Raw genomic sequence first — 16,610 nt, forward strand, 5'->3', positions numbered from 1 at the left:
TCACGTAATTTAAAAATCTTTTTTCCCTTCCATTTCCTTTTACAATCAATACTCGTGTACTCACTAAATACAAAAATTTTATTTTATTATTTTTTTTAATTTAACAATTCTATTTCATTAAATTGACAATTTTATTCTTCCTATCTCACTCCCTCAGACTTCTTCCCCTTACCAGTGATCCGCTATCCACGTTCGATCCGTTAAAAAAATTTATCATTAGACAGAAATGTAAAGTCAAACCAAAGACATAATAGTCACCGCAGTATATCAGTTTTGAAAAGAAAAAATAAATTTAAAAAAAAAATATATAGATCTAAAAAATAAAAAACAAAAAGTTAGTCAAAAGAAATACTTCAAGGGATAGATAAGTTAAAAGAAATAATTTAATAAATAAATAAGTTAAAATACAAGTCAACAGGTCCAAAAATAAGGCCTGATGAAATCTTTTGGAGAAACTACTCATTTTCTAAAAGTTGAAATCCAATAACTGAAAACTTATATGTGATGACATATATTAAAAATTTCTAGTTGAAACTTTGGAAAATAACAATACAATCAACGCTTTTCATTTATCCAATACTGCACTATAGTGTTTATGAACATTCTTTGTGATCAATCTTTATTTTATGATATCGATTTTATATTTTTGGTGTGAGGTGCAGTATCTCTGGTGAGCTTCAATGTGACATCTATTTTTTGTAACGCCAATATGTGAAATGGGGTCTTAGTTAGACTTCGACAGCTTTTTATTTATTTTTTAAAAATTGTTTACTCTCTTATTAAGTAAATTTCTTATATTTAAAAAAACAAACTATTATTCTAGAATGCTGTATTAATTAAAAACAAAAAAATAAGATAAACAATACTACATTGCCTATTCTTGCCTCTGGTATTGAAATTCTAGGAGGTAAGGACTCGATGAGAAAAACGTTACCCCCGCCATGAACCTGTACTCACGACGCTGCGGTCTCCCTCCGTTATGGAGTATCTAGGGTAAACAGTTAACCATCTTGGATATCTATCCTGGTACGTATTGCATTTATAGCAATCTGATCTAGGGAGTAACTATTTTTTTTTGTTTTTGTTGACGAGTATATTGAGTGGCGTACTTCCCACTACCTCGGGTAGAACCTTGACTAAAGCCACTCGGCCAGGTCACGCGAGCTATGGACACGGACCACGAACACGACCTAGCATGACGAATGCAACAAATGATTTATTAGGTGTCTAAAAAAATTAAATCGAAAAAAAATGTTTCATCTATTATAGATCAGGAGGGTACTGCTCTCAGGTAAGACGCAACATGGGCTACGAAGAAATTTTACGTAGTTAGCATGAAATAGTAGTTATATGCTATAGGGATATGTGAAGTAAAGTATCGTAAAAATATTTAAATAGAATGTGATAAAAAATGTTATTTTGATTTACAAAGGAATCGAGAACAAATATTTCAGGATAGACAGATATAACTCCAAAAAAAAAAATTCCAATTTCCAATATTTGTGAGGTGTAGTTTAACGTCAAATTTTGAAGATCAAGGCCGACTTCTTGCCGAAATATTAATAAAACAGAAGCCCATTTTATTTAATTTATAATTATTCAATTTTTTAAAAAATGTTTTCATAAATCATATCCGCTAAAATCACCGTAATTCACATTCTTGAAATAATTAAATATAAATATAATATTACACTATCTAATTATATTTATTAATTTAATTATAAAATTATGTCTTTAAAAAATCATGTTTTTTTTTTTTATAAAATAATATCAAGATTTATAATCAACTATAAAAGAAACCGACTCGAAAATATATAAAAAAGAAAATAAATTTATATTTATCCAGAGATATTTCCGATCTGTACTAATGGGTTGTTTCAATAATTTAAATTGTAGAAGTTATATCTGAAATATTGAACATAGAAAATAAACATGTCCCAACAATATAATTTTTCAGAAAATGGTTAATAATGTTATCTAATTTTATATATTTTTTGAAGAATTTAATTATTAGTAACGGAAATGAAGTTTTTTAAAAGAAAAACTTCATTTCTTATTTTTAAAGAAAGGGTTATTTTTTGTTCGTATAATCCATATAAATGGTAGGTGCATAAAAAGTGTTTACTTCCTAATGCTATAAGAACTACGAAAAGCTAAATATTTCAAAATAAATCTATTTTTTCATGAATATTAAAACTAAAAGTTGACATTAAAATGAAATAAAAAAATGATTCATAGCTGTCAGAATTGAATTTAAAAGAAGTGGCAAATATTCTCGCCACCCATATAAATGGTAGGTGCATAAAAAGTGTTTACTTCCTGTATAGCATTAGAACTACGAAAAGCTAAATATTAAAAAATAAAAATATTGTTTCATGAATATTAAAACTAAAAGTTGACATTAAAAAGAAATAAAAAAATGATTCATAGGCTGTCAGAATTGAATTTAAAAAAAAAGTGGCAAATAATCTCGCCATTCTCTAAGATTATTGTCCTTGTACCAATTTTAAGAACCAAGGGCGTTAAATCTTTCATTAATAATTACATAAGATACAGGAATTTCTAATTAAATCAGCATGAATAGCAATTATTTTATAAAATTAAAATATAAAAGTCCACAATTTTCAATTAATTCGCTATTTTATAAATATGCCAAACATTAATTATCCTAATGAACACAATTAAATGATGTTTAATAAATATAATGATAAATAATATTTATATAATTGATTTATATACATATATAAAATAATAAGCAACCTTATTATCTCGTCTACTTAGAGTAAATGTGGAAAAAATGTGATTCGTTGATATTATTTTTTGGGGAAGAAAGAACAAACCGAAGGCCAGAAAAAGTAGAACAAAAGTTGACAGAACTGGATTTTGGCAACCTAGAAAAGATGTGATTCCTTAACTAAAATAGGCGGTCTCGGAATGGGACAGCAATTAATAATGTGTGTAAATGTTTATCTGATTTGCTGAAAATGTTTGACCAAAAAAGCTAACCTTTTAAACTGGAAAGAAATAGGTTGATTAAGTTTTAAAATGTCATCCTATTGGCTCATAATTAATGTTTCAAATGAAATGAAAGATTAAAACAACACATGAGCTCAAAGGTTATTGATTTAAACGGTAGTATGTGCAAGATGAACTTCAAAAACCAGCCAGCTCCAATATATTACACCTCTTAGGTATAAATATTATATAATTGTTTATTTTCAGACTTTGAGGGTGTGTTTATTTTATTACTTTTTCACATAAAATAAAATAAAATACAAAATTCCAATTTAGTAATGCTTGTTATTTATTGAGATAATATTTACAGTTAAACATGCTTATTTTCGATAAAAGTAATATTTTTTTCGTACCTGAAGGTTATAAAAGGTTTGTTATATGGTGTGGGTTTTTATAGTGTGGACAATATTATAGAATAGATAAGTGAATGGTTTTTAAAATTTAAATAGAAAGGTTTTTGACTTAAATAAAGAAATTGACCTGGGCAAAATAGCCTGCAAGGAGAAAACAATTAATGTGAGAGGAAATTTATGTTGAAGATGTCCCTGAGGATGGCTGGAAGGGCCGAAACGTAGGACAAATAAATAAATATATAGTGTTGAGACTATTTTGGATATTAAATTAATTAATTGATAAATATTACCTGGTCTCGAAAAATTTTGAAATAATATAATTAAAAATAATTTATTTTATCTAAACATTAAAAAAAAGATTTCAGGAATAGATATAGAGCCATTAAGCCTTCATCACACCTCAGCTAAGAAAACGAAAATATAAGAATGGTAGACATGACATTAATAAATGTAGAGGTGATCAAATGGAGAATTCAAACAAATAAATTGAGAACTATATATATAGTAATTTATAATATAAATATGCATAATATTTCATGAACCAATGTCTGAATATCAGAAAGTTTTTGTAAAAAAAAAATAAACTTTTACAAAATTAGTTGCATCTCTCGATGAATTTTAATTAATTTTTTTTTAAAGAGAGACTCTGCTTAATATATTAAGCACAGAAGCATTTAGGTTATTCATCAAATCAAAAAAATATAAATAAATTAACGGAGGTTTACATAGAACCGGCTCAGGCAGGATGATGAAAAAAGGAAAAAAATCAGCTAAAAACGTGACTATTTTTAAGTGGAGTGTGCCAAAGGAAGGAAATTAGTTGTTGGGATCTATTAACGTTAAGACGAATAAGGGTTATTAAGATAGGCCTCCTCAAATGAAAATTTCACTTAGTGCGGCTTTCACCACTCTTAGTTGAGCAACGCTTTAAACAGCTCTAGCACGTATCGAATATTTACTGAAATTATATAAGGAATTTAATTTCAATTTTATTCCATAGCCTGCAAGTGTATAATTACACATAAATAGTACGGGCGAAAGAAAAAACAAGGCAAAGAAAAATATATGTGTACAAGTAGACCATTTATAAATCCATCCAAATAACTCTTACTGCCAACCAGATATTCTGATCAAAGAATAACAGAAGAAAAAATTGTAGATCTACTTCAATTATTTCACCAACCGGTATAGTGCGGGGGGAGGAGAGGATAAATGGATACAATCAGCTTCTCTTCCATAATTGTGGAACTACTTTTCAGAAAAAAAAAAAAATACTACTGGCTTTTGCAATATTTAAAATATAAAAAAACAAAACAAAAATTATGTATCGCGGCTTAAAAATTCCACTTTACGAAGTGTCCGAAACGATAACGTTGAGAAATCAAGATTCTAAAATGGCCATGAATCCTTCAATTTCGAGGATACAAATATAATTTTTCTGGGGTCTTTATTATTTTTTTTAAATGACTATAAATGAGAATATTATAAAGTTCGTGTTATATGCGAGGCTCAAATTTTCGGGGCACCTCAGTCACTTGTTTGCCCTCCTAGCAGCACCTCTAAGGTAACAATAGCGGTTTGTTAAACCTCTTTGGTTTAACAAACCGCTATTGTTACCTACCTGTTAGAGAGGTAGATCTATTAATTAATAATTATAAATCGGCCGAATTGCTTTACACGGCTAAAAAGATAATCATATAAGAAAAATACCATAAGGAAAAGTTGATGATCTAATTTAAAGTTTCACTAATTGCTACTGCTTATTAACTCAGAGTTGACAAGTGCGACTGATTAGGAATTGAGAAGTTCGGGATTAGGAGATACTTTTTAATATTCTTATTTATAGTCATTAAAAATCTATGGCGGACTCCGCAAAACGCATATTCATATTTTCGAAATCGAAGGGTTTACATCCCTAACATATAACACTACTATACATCGATTTTGATTTTTTTTTTCAAATTGAAAATTTGATCAAACAAATTTATATAAATTTATACAAAAAAATTTTATGATAGAAAAAAAATAAATATTTTTTCGTCAGTTGCAAATTCTCTTACTTCTCAAGATGAAGTGTTTTTATTTTAATTTGAGCGTGATCTAAGAACATGCTACCAAGCTCTTGTAACTTCATCTTGATTGCATTAAAGTACCGGTGTTGAACTGATATGGACAAAAGCTTTGTTTTCCAAATGCTTTTGTGCATATATTTTTTATGTATATATGTACATAGACGAAAAGTTTAACCGAACACAGATCGTACTTGCTTCCAATACTGTTCAATATATCTATTTGTTAAAATTATTAAACTTTTGTACTAAAATTTTGGAAAACCGATGATATCGAAGAAATATATCAATAGTACAACATTATAGTAATCGTAACATTCATACCAAAACATCTAAAGCAAAACATTCATATCCCATGAGATGAATATCCAATTCCTCCCTTATACAGATTTCCCATTGTCTAGAATCTTACTTTTTTTTTTCTACTGAAGGATGTCAATTATATTCAAACAATCTATTAGGCAGCCCGATTTAGCCGTTCGATAAATATTGCACAAAGTGTCGGTATGTTGAGTCTAGTGCGTAATCTTCCCACGCTTGGACTAACGCAACACAACCAGTTCCTTGGAAATCGTATGACCAGAGCACCGCTTGAGGACTGAGACACTGCCTATTAAGATAGTGTCCTCCGTGGTATGTAAAATAAGATGGTACAATCCATCGCGGCCGTGGAGTCGACAATTATGTCTGTCGGCAAATAAACAGTTCTCACTACTTAACTTTTAAAAGAGTCATTTATATCCACAAAGGATATCACAGAATAACACGATGATTTAATTTACTAATTATAATATATTTATGTTTAGAAAAATCAATGACTAAAAGAATGATAGTTTAAAATTATTAATTTAAAAAAAAAATATTTGGATTCTGAAAAAATTTCTCAATACTTCAGTTTCCTACTATGATTCGTATTAATTTATAATACGTATCAAATATATTCTTATGAGGATGCGATGAAAATATTACCTTTAAAATGTTAAAATATAATTTAAAAATTTAATGAGAATTAAGTTTTTTTCCCTTCACTATGTCCTTAGTGATGTTAATCCTGGAGTAGACTTGTCTATTTCTTGTATGTCTCTCTGCCTAGAGCCGTTTTTCGGAGTTGATCTAGTGAGCAACATGATGTCATTATTAAACTAGAACTAGAAGAGTGAATTACCAGGTAAATTAATATTTAATTACCTTTATCTCCGAATCAATTTAATTAATTTTAGAAAATATTTCCAAACGTAACTAAAAAAAAATGGTGGTTCAGCTTTTGAGGTGATTCAGAGGAACGGGTTGAGTGTTGCAAAAAATTAAAAGATTAAGACATAAATTTATTTAATTTTTTTCTCCAAACCGAATAAATTAAGAGAGATCTCACACATATTTTTTAAAGTTGACTTCTTTACTTCAGGTGGTTGCTTAATGTCGTATGCAGTTTTAATTATCCATCAGAATCCATAATTCCCTATTCACTCTTCATATTCTCATTTGGAATTCTAACCTCATAACTGACTTAAGAATGTCACGTACATTTTTTTTTTTTTTAATTAAGTTACACTATGATGTTTCCTTAAACTAGTCCTTAGACCTCAAACATGTTTGCCAACTCCTTTGGACTTGTGGGTATATAATAGCTGGAGGAAGAAAACATTTTTAAAATGAAAGAGGAAACTATTTTAGTTGAGAATTAAACATATGCTACTTTTATCACGATTGAAGTTATGAACTATGGGAGATTTTGTTTTGTTTCTCGTATATGTCGATCCAAATGACAATCTTTCATCAGTAGAATTATATACAGTATAAATTAAATTGTTACCAATTGCTTCCAATGCAAGTTCTAAGAGATAACAGATCGTCTGTTACCACAACAACTTAGTAAGTAATCTTCAATTAAATGGATTAAAATCATGTTTTGTATAGTTGAAATTATTGCTGTATTTAGTTTACTTCAGAACTTCGAAGCCCAGTCAAGAAGCCGCCGTCCCATCATTCTATATTTACGGAGTAACCATTAACGAATTTTATCAGAATAAATTTTCCAGCTCCTTTATCGAAGAAAGAATAGAAAATGCCGATTACATAAGCAGCGCTAGACCGCATTTCCCGCACAGTGCTTCCTTAATGTGGGTAACTGCTCCGAAACGCCATTCGCTCCAGAACGCACGCACGTCGACGGACGAGCGGACACAACACGTGATTTTGAGGAATGGGCGATTTGACAAATCGCGGTCCGCCATTAAATTCTAATGGGGCAGCTTATCCATTAATTGACCAGGGCCGACGTGAGCTTTGGCAGAGAAATCTCTTGAGTGAGCATTCCTCGACGTGTTGCCTGCCTTCGACTATGGCTGCCTTTTATGGATTAATTGGTTTTCTCTTCAGTTTTTATTCCTTTTTTATTACCTGCTCAACATTTATTGTCAGCATTATGACTATTGGAGTTTGCAGCTTCTTATCTTCTTTCTAGTGTCAAGGTTTCGATTATAGATTCCATTTTTTTTTTTGCAAGGCATGAGTAGCATTCATCATAGTAAATTATTTAGTTTTTTTTATAATCATAATGAAGTAACTGGCTCGAATCGTAAGACAATAATAAAATATTTTTTATTTATTTTTTTTTTATTGTCAACATTTATCGTCAGATTATGATTGTTTCAAAGCTTCTTTTAGCTGTCAAATGATAAAATATAAATACAATTACAATCTAATTGTGAATCTTAATATTACTCGAAAAAAATAATTATAATAAATGAAACTTTCAATATTACTTTACGAAATCAGCGGAATAATTGAAATTATAAAATTAAACGGACTGACTACCCTTGGGTTTTTAAAGTTAAATAACCCCGAAGTCTATATTCAAATTAATTTTTTTCTTTCACCAGTCGAAATGAATCATAGACACTTTTCTACTATCCTAGCATCCGTCGCCGAGGCTGTCACCCGCAAGTTCGAACCAGTCACAATATATCACGAGCTCCGTGGTGCATAATCTCGGTAGTATTAGTTTACATTATCCACCAAATCTCCTTCCAGGAGTCTTCATTATACAAGACGTCGCTAGACTGCGATGTTTAACTAGAAACAGATTAGAGATGGCAATTATATTCGGTAGTAATCTGCAATTGTAATAAATAAAAGGATTAAATAACCTAATGAATTTTAAAGTTTACGATATAATGAAAAACAAGGAGGTATTAAGAGAAGATTCCAGCCAAAAGAGCTGTATTTCATAAAAACAGAAAATAAGAATGCTATCTTGATTATGAACATATTATAGAGTATTTACTATTTTATCTTCTAATTAAAATGAAATTTGAGATATGCTTACATTAGCTCGTATAAGATTCTTGATTGGTTGTTTTTAAAAATTGTGTTGGATATATTTTTTATTTCAAATATGTTTCGTTTCCTTGAGCTTGTATTTTATTTAAAAGTGGGAACATAAATTAGAAAAACATAGCAATCTTTAAGAAAACAGCTACAGTTCTTAGATTGGGCTAGAGTATGCATGTCAAAAAAATCATATAAATAAAAACAAATAACAAAAGTGCGTGCGTTAAACAAAAATTGTATGAAGGAGGAGGGACTTACTAAGCAGGGACCCGGATGGACAGACCAACCTGTTTGGGCAGACCATCATTTTTATTGTAATACTTTGTTTGCCTTTAAGTACACCGAAGTGTTCGTCGTCAAAGAACATATTTTAAGATAGCCTCCTACCTTATTTGAATAACTGAGCATAATCGGATCCAAATACCGTAGTTAAGCCCCTCCAAGAACGTGTTGGCCAATACAAACTATAACCTAGCAGTTTACCGTTTTTCGGCAGAGGCAGTAAACTCCCTGGATTTAAGGTCCAGCATGGCACGCACAGAACCCTAGGGTCAGGACTTACGCAAGTACCCCCTCATCGAGGCATACCCTGATTACCACCTTCTGATTTAAACCGACGTTGGTTTCTTACCGACGGTCATCAAGCTGTCAAGGAGGCGGCCGGGGAACACCTCGCGTATACGGGATCGATGGGATGCTGCAACTGATATCAACCCGTGTCTTCAACGGAACTTAATTTATGGCAAGTTTCGTAAGCTTCACGAACTAATGGTCAAGACGGCAACAAGTGTATCCTGTTGTTCTAGAATCGAAACTATTCACTACGGCCTTGCACAACATCCGGGAGTCAAATACGTGCAAGATTCTTTTATAAAAAAAGTCGCAGCACTGGACCATGAAATAGGAGGTGAACTGCTCTTGTGAGTCACCGTACCACAAGACGTAGAAGGATTGCCAGCAAGTGGAGGACATTGTGCATTTGTAAGGACTTGTCTGTGTCTATGACAACAAAAGTGCAGATTGATCTTGAAACAAAAATGAAAAGAAATAGTTTTGCTAGAATTTTACTAATAAATGCAACCGTATGGTGGATTTAAACGAACTTTAAAATAATATTCTTTATTTAACAAAACAATTAATCTTTAACATGAAAAGACTTTTGGGATTTGGAAATTACTTCCTAATAAGTAAATTTTGAATAATCTTTGGTAGCGTCAGAGTTTAATCAGTCAATTTCTTGCCCGATATATTCGATTTGTTTTTTGAAACCTCATATTGTTTTTATCATAGGATTTATGTTGTAAGACAGTCTTTGTTGGAAATCATCACAATATTCATTGACTGCATTTAAACATTTGTTGACGTCAATGTCAATTGTGAGGTAGTGCTAACTATTTCACCTTATTATTATTGTTTTCTTAAAATACAAAAGGTTAACTATATAAAAAAAACATAAGGATATTTAATACAATTTTCAATTTTATTTTACTTATGTTGGTACTATCCTTCTTTACTCTGGAAGTGGATGCATCCACTGGATTACTTTCATTAAATAATGATTTGGTACGTTATCATATTTTATTAAAATATTATAAAAAAGTATGGTACTGCATTGCAACAATATCCATAAGAATAAAAGCGTCAATACTATACAATAATAAATCCTTGTCATTTGTCTCAGAAAGGTTCACGTGTCGAAAACCACTGTCCGTTCTCCTGAACGTACTGCAGTATTGGCGACAGTAATTCCCTGGCCAGAAGTAGAGAAACGTCAATATTAAACAAATTTATAAGGTATTTGGAGTTACCCAATGTCTCCCGTCTCCCTATAATTTCGAATAAATTCTATATGTATAAATATTTATTGGCGGTGGTTAAGCTGTCCACTTGTGTTTGAAAGCTGTTGCTAGATTGTTGTAGTGCTTTCCAATGGGATAATAGGGAGGATTTTAATATAATCCAAGGAAATGTTGGCTATATGTTACGTCATTGTCTGGTATATTACGTAAGAGAGTCCATATTTATAATAACATATAAGGTAATTTGGATATTTATAAAAACATATTCAGAACGACAGTAAAATCTTCTCAAGTGAAAAATAAAAAAAAATATATAATGCTGTTATAAAAATATTATATGAGTATATGGCGGAATAAATCGCCTAATAGTTCCAGCAAAGTACTTTTAATCATAATTCTAATAATGCTTTTGTTTAAATGGTTGGTATAGAAGCGAGTTGGAGTGAAAAATATGATGAGAGACCCGCTGAATATGGACAAGAAAAGAGATATTTTAGTTTTGATTCAGGGCCGCTTCAAAACGGACTAACTTAGCGAAAAAGCATCAAATAGTAAATTGTAGCCGGTTTACTCTTATTTAATTTCATATACAATGAATAGGTATTAGAAGTTATTCGAATAATACATCAGATTATTAAGCAGTAAACCAAAAAAACAACAAAAAAAAACAAAACAATTTTTTTGTAAAAACATTCAAACTAAAAAGGTGGAAAAGTTTGAAACTGCAATCAACGTACTTAATATTAATTTGGAAAAGTTCAACCTTTTCCTAAATCTTCAACGAGCTAGTTTTCGGATGACTATTTCATCAATTTTCATTATATTAGGAGGGAATGGTCCTGAGCGATGCCCCAAAAGTTAAAAAAATAAATAAATAATTTAGTCTTGACGTGCTGATGCCACTTAAAAATTAGCCTATTAATTCCATTGTTTAATATCAAAACTTTCCTTAAAATCAACATGTTGCTGGACTAATTGCAGAAATAGTATTGTTCATATTTTAATCAATAGTGATTGATTGTATGGTGATTTTTGAAAATTATGTAATTACCAACATTTTTACAACTTCATAGTAATATCTTATCTACGCACAACTATTAATCTCAATAACCGCAGAATTATTGCAGATAAATTAGCTGTAATTATTCGATTTAAATCTGACCATTCTAGCTATACCAGTCTGACCAGATTATTACTAGGAATATCTGATCAGCTTGCTACTATATTAAACATACTTAACTCCTCACTTGATTAAATTTCACGATTAATGACTCAATTTAAAACTTCTAAATATTATTTGGACAGTTAAAAATTATTCTTCGCATGTGATTCAATAGAATTTATCCATGTAATAGCGATAATCCTAAAAAAATCATGAGGATTGTGCCTGATAAATGTGTATCTATTTTGGTCTATATTCTCTTCTTTCATAGGCTTGAATACTTTTACAATTATAAATTAAATATTTAGAAATCAAAGTGGATTTTGGAATTGCAATGGTTCAGATCATTACACAAAACATATTCAAAAAGTGGTGGTAATATCAATCTTCCAGGTTTCCTTAGGTCCTATCTAATTTAAATAATTATTTTAGAAAGAAATGGATGTCCGTTATTTATGACACTTAAGCTCTATAATATCATTAATGTGTAGTCAAAAATGTGATTCAGAATATCAACGATTTATTGGAGCTACATAGATTATAATAAATAACTTTAATGAATAGACAATAATTCCTGTCAACAAGTACATCTTACATCAACATCGAAAAAAAAAAATTAGCAAATAGAGATAGTACATCAACCGACGACAGCATGTGGCATCAGTACATATTTACTTTCGTTCTCATTAATTTATTTTATTTCGCTGTTAAAAGCTGAGTTTTAAGTAGACCCTCAGCTTTAGTAAGCAGTCTTAGTTAGACATGCCCTCCCCTCTCTTTGCCAGATTTCCAGGACCCAGGCATACCTAAAGACCCAACTAACTAACCACATGGTTTGGAGCACTAACACGTGAAAGTTACATAAGCTGTCCCCAGTCTGATCCGATTTGACAGGAGCAACTAGTTATGGAACAAGGAAACTCTGGGAGCAACTAGACAATAGCTGCTAGGGCTGTGGTCTCCCCCAGACCGCACGCTTGGTGTTCTTTGTTTTTTTATTCCATGTTTGGTTGTACAGCCTTGTTTGGTCGTTGGGAAGGATATTAGCTATCCGCTAGGACCATGGGTAGAAGGAATATCCGGATTCCGCCGGTTGAGTATAATTTTTGGTGCATTAATCACTCTGAATGAAGGAAGAGTAATGACTCTAAAGACTATGGAACTTCGTTTCAACTGGTCTTATAAAACAATGATCATCAAAGAGCGTTGACAAAAAAGAGTTATGATATAAATCAAGTGATCTACCTATTGTCGAAATTAGGAAAAAAAGAAACCTTTAGAATATTTTGATTAAAAAATGGTATAAAAATTATAAAAAAGTAAGAATAATCAACCAAATAAATAAAATATTATAATTTCGTTAATGTTAATGAATAATCATTATATCAATGATAAACCGAAAAAAAAAATAATGAATGATGATTTATACGAGGTGAATCAGGATAATTGCATACTAATGCAACTCAAAAATGCATATTAATCTTAGATCTGTTTTGATGAAAAGTCTACCATCCGGTAGTTTGGAGTGAATTCATTCTATTTACATCAAATTTGCATAGACGAAAGCCCTCGATTAATACAAATTTGAAAAAAAAAATGCTATTTATGAGCTTGACCCGAATATACACTTACGATTTACCTTAATTAAATGAACTTGAAAATGGACATGGGTCCTATTGTTTTGGGGATGAAACTTAAAGAAAATATTTTGATACTATATAAAATGGTCAATTAATGAAGTTCCCAGTATTGAAAAAATACACCTGTATAAAGTAGACTAAGAATTAACTGACACCCGTTTTACCGGCACTCCGCAATAACCGGTGAGATAAAATAAATAAAGCGTTGAGAAAATACTTAACAAAATATAAGAATTTGTGGCCTTAAATTCAACTTCACATGCGTTTTAAGATAAGCAATTACCATAATCAACTATTTAAGCGCTTCAAGTTAATATAATCAGAAATAAATTGAACAATTATTTTTAATGAAAATTAATTTTGATGAGAAGTAACTTACACAGCTTTTACTTTAGATGGCTCGAATATAAATATACATCACTATATTTTATATATTAAGTTTTTTTTTTATAGCGTTTTAAGTGTTACTAGATATATGAGTAAAATTAATTTTTAAGCTTCTCTTTTTTATACTCCGCATTAACTGTCTCTTCTGCTTAATCCATGTTATGGTTCTGATTAGTACAAATAAGGTTTTTTGTTTTTTTTATCACATTAAGACAATTATTTTTAAAAAGAATTTAAAATAATAATTACAAATAGAAAAAAAACACAATAAATAAATGAATAAATATATTTTTTAAAATTTCAGCATACGTTTACTCTAAATATTTATTCTCTTTTCTCTCTCTTTTTTTTTTTTTCTAAGTTTAGTTAAAAGTAATTTAATTGTTTTCAAGAAGTCAAGAGACCGATTTAAAAACCTTTTGAGTTTCGAAATAATTCTTAATAAGCAATTTTTTTTTTCTTTAAACATTTGTCATTGTCTTCTTTATAAGAACTTTTCTTACATAGAAAAAAAAAAGAAACTAAACTGTTTTGACCTCTGACGGTTCGTTACAGATACATTTCTAAAGTCAGAGTGCGTGTTAGAATAAAATAACATAAATTAGAGAGAAAAGCGGCACTTTGTTGTATATACAAATTTTTTCAGTTATTTTAAATCAGATGGGTAACAACCACCTAATAATTAGTTTTATTAAATTTTTAAAACAAGGATCGTGTTAACTAAGGCTGTGCTAACTTTAATTTACATATAATAATAGAATTTTAATTTTATTTAACCTAATTAATTCTATTAACCTAAATCTTTATTTTTCGGCTTTATAATTTAGTTTAAATCAGAATAATGACAATTATTACATCAAATAAACTCATTTTACTTGATTGGTGCAGTGTATAACTATAAAGGAATAATTCAGTTTTTTGAGTCAAGTATTGGTATTAAAACCATTTTAAAAATTAACTATCTCGGTTTATTTGTTTTCAAATTCTTTGTTATCAGCCAGTAAGTAAATCTGAGATTTCAAAACAGTTTTCTTGTTTACATGTATTTTTAAAATTTTCATTAGATAGAGATTTTTAACGGTATTTACTGTTGGTGCACTTACCCTGTTTTAAAATTAAATTAAAATAATATTTTTGTTATGTTTCATATCATTTATGCAGCAGCTGCCTAGAACCATTGTTCTTATGAAGCACTATAGATGTATTACAATGAATTCAGGAAAAATCAGCTGACATGTGCTACCCAATTTATTGATATTTTTATCTATGTAGTGAGGGAAAAATGTAGATATCAATAATTCAGTGATAATTGTTTGTGACTAGCAGGAAAAATAAAAACTAAAACTGTAAATTATTGAAATATTCCTTAACTTTTCTGGTCCAATGATAGTGGCGACAAAAGAAATGTTTCGAAAAAACAACGAGAAACGTAATGGAACATTTTTCGCAAATGATAATTATCTGGCGACGTGTTTCTGGCATTGGTCATATCATTCGAAACAGGGTGGAAAGTGATTGTATGGCGGCCTCTGGCAAGGTCGTCGATACCATAAAATATCTCGTAGTGCCGATCATTTGCTCCTGATATAAATAATTCGACAAATATTTACTCCTATGTACTTGATTTGAATAATTCACAAATAGAAAATTACCTCATGAGCTAATAAACATTAAATCCTATAATCCAGTTGATAATTTTACAATAATATAAAATACAAAATACATTTGATATCATACTTTGATCTCCACGGTGTTCTTGTTGTGGGAAGAACTACCGAAGGGAGACCTAAGTCAGACTTCATGTCACCGCTATTATTTTGGAGGGGATCCAGTCTCGTGTAGAAACTCCGGTAGTTTCTTGAGCTGTGAAAACAAATAGCGGATCCAGTCTCGAATCCATATATAGTAAATATAGCACAATGCTTGTTAAAGTTAGAATTATATTATATTTTATCAGTTAATTAGTAATACAATTATATTAAAAACGGTTTTAATGGAAAAAAAAAATTGGATGTGATTCGATTTTAGATTTTTTTTTTAAACCTATTTCTTGCAAGGATACATGATGTCGAATTATCAGATATTATAAGAATCGATATATCATCAACGGTAGATATTTTGAATCCATATCTAACAGGCGGTACAACTGTTGGGATAAGGAAATGCCTAAAAATGGAAATAATTACTAAGTTTATGTTAATCAAAGATTGAGGAAATAGGAGAATCACAGCTACCTGTGATTAATGATTTTTGGTTTTCCTTTTTAATTGAAAAAATATTTACATCCGAAAAATCTTGAAACTATATATTTTTTTAATTTTTATTTTTCCATATACGGTTTATTTCTACTGATATAAAGAGAATAAAAAACAAGATTTTTTTTAGTAGCTTATTGCCAAAAAGGGGGGTACAACATATTTCTTTAACAATATCACCTCTTTTAAGAATTATAATTACTTAAAGATGTTTCTATGAACTCGAAAAATACTTTTCGAAATTAAAAAAAAAGACTAATTTTTTACACGCGTGTCTAATAATTAATTCATTCATCAATTAATTAAGTGTAATAAATTTAAACTCTTGTCAGGTCGGGTTTGGACGTAATGAGAATGAAGATGCTGAATAGAAGCACATATTTTATATTTTTGTCAAAAGATGACAAATTTTATTCTATAACTTTATATTGTTTTATGGAATATAGTTTTGATTTATAAATCCTATATTCCTCATTAAATTATGTTATAACATTTTAATGTTATGTGCGCAATTAACTCGAATGAAATATTAATTAGTAATAAGACTGGAGAATATAATTGTGTAGTTATGGCTTTGGCTTGCTTTTTCAAATTCAT

At 29.9% G+C, this 16,610-nt stretch overlaps 1 protein-coding gene across 1 annotated transcript in view; it reads right to left on the reverse strand.

Moving 5' to 3' along the window:
* LOC136795007 (zinc finger protein 567) overlaps positions 1-15,703 on the reverse strand; it is a 20,954-nt gene extending 5,251 nt beyond the window's left edge. Inside the window, exon 1 of the mRNA XM_067045826.1 lies at positions 15,496-15,703. The gene's annotated coding sequence lies outside the window, so the exon portion shown is untranslated. The remainder of the gene's footprint in view (positions 1-15,495) is intronic.
* Between the last annotated feature and the right edge of the window lie 907 nt (positions 15,704-16,610).

The sequence above is a fragment of the Halyomorpha halys genome, unplaced genomic scaffold, assembly GCF_000696795.3.
Source record: "Halyomorpha halys isolate HHAL.00 unplaced genomic scaffold, Hhal_1.1 Scaffold71.1, whole genome shotgun sequence".
Lineage (NCBI taxonomy): Eukaryota > Metazoa > Arthropoda > Insecta > Hemiptera > Pentatomidae > Halyomorpha > Halyomorpha halys.